At 32.2% G+C, this 3,242-nt stretch overlaps 1 long non-coding RNA gene across 1 annotated transcript; it reads left to right on the top strand.

Annotated features, from left to right (window-relative positions):
• The first annotated feature begins 656 nt into the window (after window positions 1-656).
• LOC111083121 lies at window positions 657-2,723 on the top strand. Its single transcript, XR_002608811.1, has 2 exons — window positions 657-848; window positions 2,230-2,723. It is a non-coding gene; the product is annotated as an uncharacterized LOC111083121 (long non-coding RNA).
• Window positions 2,724-3,242: the final 519 nt, after the last annotated feature.

The following is a 3,242-nucleotide window of genomic DNA, read 5'->3' as shown; positions in this document are numbered from 1 at the left end:
GCATGCCTTCAGCGTCGCCTGACTTCCGCTGTTGTAACACTATGATTTTCTGACAATAAGATTCACTTGCGCCCCCAGTGGCACAGCGGTATGTCTATCGACTTACAACGCTAGAAACCAGGTTTCGATACCCGTGGTGGGCAGAGCACAGATAGCCCATTGTGTAGCTTTGCGCTTAACTACAAACAAACAAAGATTCACTGTCAATTTTAGCGCTCATAAAATGTTTTGCTGTAACGAGCTTCTGATTTGTTTCATTGTATAAAGTATATTTATAGTAATATTTAAAGTGGTTATTAATTTTATAGTTACTCTTTTTAAACATTTTATTACAAATGGGTTGATTTTTAAAACATATTGTAACTGTCAATACTACAAACAAAGAAGCAAAATATTATTTACGTTTTGCATAACATACAGCTGACGTATTACGTAAGCACGATCATTTCCCTTGAATGACTTCATAAGCTGTTATACGGCGTCTTCTTCTGGTACGAAATAGTTCCTATTTCAAGAATTTTTGAGGGACAATTTTCTTAAAATATTGAAAAATAAAATTTATATGCATTTTAGATATATAAGTTACTAGAACTACAAGAATGCACACACACACACATGTATTTTGCAAAAATATGTTGCCTACTACAACTAACTACGCAGTCACTTGCGTCTCTCGTCCAGATGGCCTTGTCGTTTGTGTGAGAGGGGCATGTGTGCAACGTTTCTGAATGGGATTGGCCTAATATTAGGTGTATCGTCCTTAATATTTAGCCAGTATACTGAGTGATGTAATTTTTAAAAGTGTCTAACAAGAAATTTAGCCTCTCTTATTCAGAAACAAGTGAATGGTAAGTGTGTATTTTATATTTTAAGCATTATCAAAGCGTCGTACATTAGGCTAATAATATGCAACTACTATAAGTATAATGCCTCACTCGAGCACTTTTGACATCAGCAAAAATATTTAAACTGCGAACTGTTTAAAAGCATGTCTATGATCTATTGCGTTGTCATATTATTCCTGATTCCCATAAATTTAAGAAGAGTACATTTGATGAATGTTTGTTTAAGTGAAAAATAGAAATCTGTTAAAAAATTAATTATGTTTATGTAAATTTACACAGTTTTAGTTTTAGTGCGCTATTAACCCAGCTAGCACATGGCGTTTCTACAACGTTACTGAATAGCTGAGCATTAGTAAGATCCATTAATATATATATTCACCATTAACGTCTAACAGTGCCACAAAGTTGTCACAACATATAATGCATGAGGTTGTCAGTTTTACCAACGCACAACTATTCAGCAACGTTGTAGAAGCATCACTTGTTAGCTGGTAATTTAGACATGCATTTCAAACAATTTATGGCAGGTTTCGAGAAGTTTGGCATTAAATTTTTAAAAATTTCAATCAAAAGCTTTGTATGTTTAAATTTTGTATTTACTTGTACCGATTATAAATTATTATTTAGATATAGTGAAATCAATTTAGTCTTAGAATTAGTAGGTATGGTGTAAGTAATAATAATAATAATAGCAAAAGACTAAGATAAGTTCTTGAAAAAAAAAAATGACCCAAAAGATAGTGAAATATGAAACTACTTATATTTTCATGAACTTGATATACGTTTTAGGGTATTGCCTACTTGGTATACTAATTTTATAGAAATATAACTTTAAAGTATTTTTTATTTTACTATCATCTTTAGCCTTGCGTCTTTCGATAATACGAACTTAATTCGTTTTTTCGCGTCGTTTTTTTTTTTATTCACTGAGACTTTTTTCATATTGTATAAAATCTTATGATTAAATACAGTTTGATAATTTCTTAACGTATCTGTTAATACTGTGGCCTTATTCTTAGCTAAATCAAATGTTTTTGAGACAGCATAAACTAAACATTGTAAAGTTGGAAACGCGTGGTTCCATGTTGTTCCAAAACGTTATGTTATTACCCGAATGGGTTTGTTTCAGGTATAATACCACTTGGTTTTCAGGAACTTTAATGCAATTTAAATAATCACTTTTGTTACAAATAAAACAAGTGTTTCTTTAATAACTTTAATTGCCACCACAAAAGTAATGAAAAGCAAAACCAGTATTCTGTTGTTGTTGTTTTTTTGTTATAAGCAGTTTTACATTTGTAGAAACTTAACATTTTATTCATGGAATAGCTGCAGATGTGTAAATTTGATGAAATTAATTAATAATGAATATTTGTTATTTTAGATTATCCATGGAGTTGAATAATATATAAAATACGCAACTAGATCTTAGCCAGGCTTGGAGAACGACAGTGGAAGTGTGTGTGAAGGGATTTGAATTTTTACCATTTTGAAGACAAGTCAACTTGTGGGATGAAACAGGCATAACTTACCATCATATGTAAAGATAAACGCAAGTTTTAGGCCAGCTTAAATAACAATAGAAATGGAAATATCTAACTGTAGAAAACTGTGAATAAGTGCTTATTTTTCACTGTTTATGAAAAATTAATTTTTTCTTCATTCCACATGAATGTTGCACGACTGCCACACCTAAATTTACAGCCTGCTCAACATAAACGAGAACGGATCGCTAGTAAGCAACAGGAGAGTTCGGGAAGTCTTAGCCCTAATCTTCAACCCCCAACCCCACCATCTTTTTCACACACACACGAGCCTTTTACACCGAGAGCTGTTGGAAACTACATATTGTTTGAACAGATCGAGGGAACAACCTTACATCGCTGTTTAGACGTAAATACAGGTGAAGAATGCATTTGCAAGGTGAGTGTAGAAAACCTGATATTGATCAATTAATTATATCGCCAAGGGAAACTAGTTTAGTCACGTGTGCAGTTTAAAAATCAAGATCATATAGTATTTATTTTTGTAGTTTCAACATAGATGTCGTCAAGTTCTTGTACCTAGTGTGTTTTTACGTTTGTGCAGGTGTAAAAATCTAGATCATATAGTATTTATTTTTGTAGTTTCAACACAGATGTCGTCAAGTTCTTGTACCTAGTGTGTTTTTATGTTTGTGCAGGTTTAAAAATCTAGATCAGATAGTATTTATTTTTGTAGTTTCAACACAGATGTCGTCGAGTTCTTGTACCTAGTGTGTTTTTATGTTTGTGCAGGTTTAAAAATCTAGATCAGATAGTATTTATTTTTGTAGTTTCAACACAGATGTCGTCGAGTTCTTGTACCTAGTGTGTTTTTATGTTTGTGCAGGTTTAAAAATCTAGATCAGATAGTATT

The sequence above is a fragment of the Limulus polyphemus genome, unplaced genomic scaffold (assembly GCF_000517525.1).
Source record: "Limulus polyphemus unplaced genomic scaffold, Limulus_polyphemus-2.1.2 Scaffold8246, whole genome shotgun sequence".
Taxonomy (NCBI): domain Eukaryota; kingdom Metazoa; phylum Arthropoda; class Merostomata; order Xiphosura; family Limulidae; genus Limulus; species Limulus polyphemus.
Note: the sequence above shows the minus strand (reverse complement) of the source record. Positions and strands in the feature narration are given on the sequence as shown.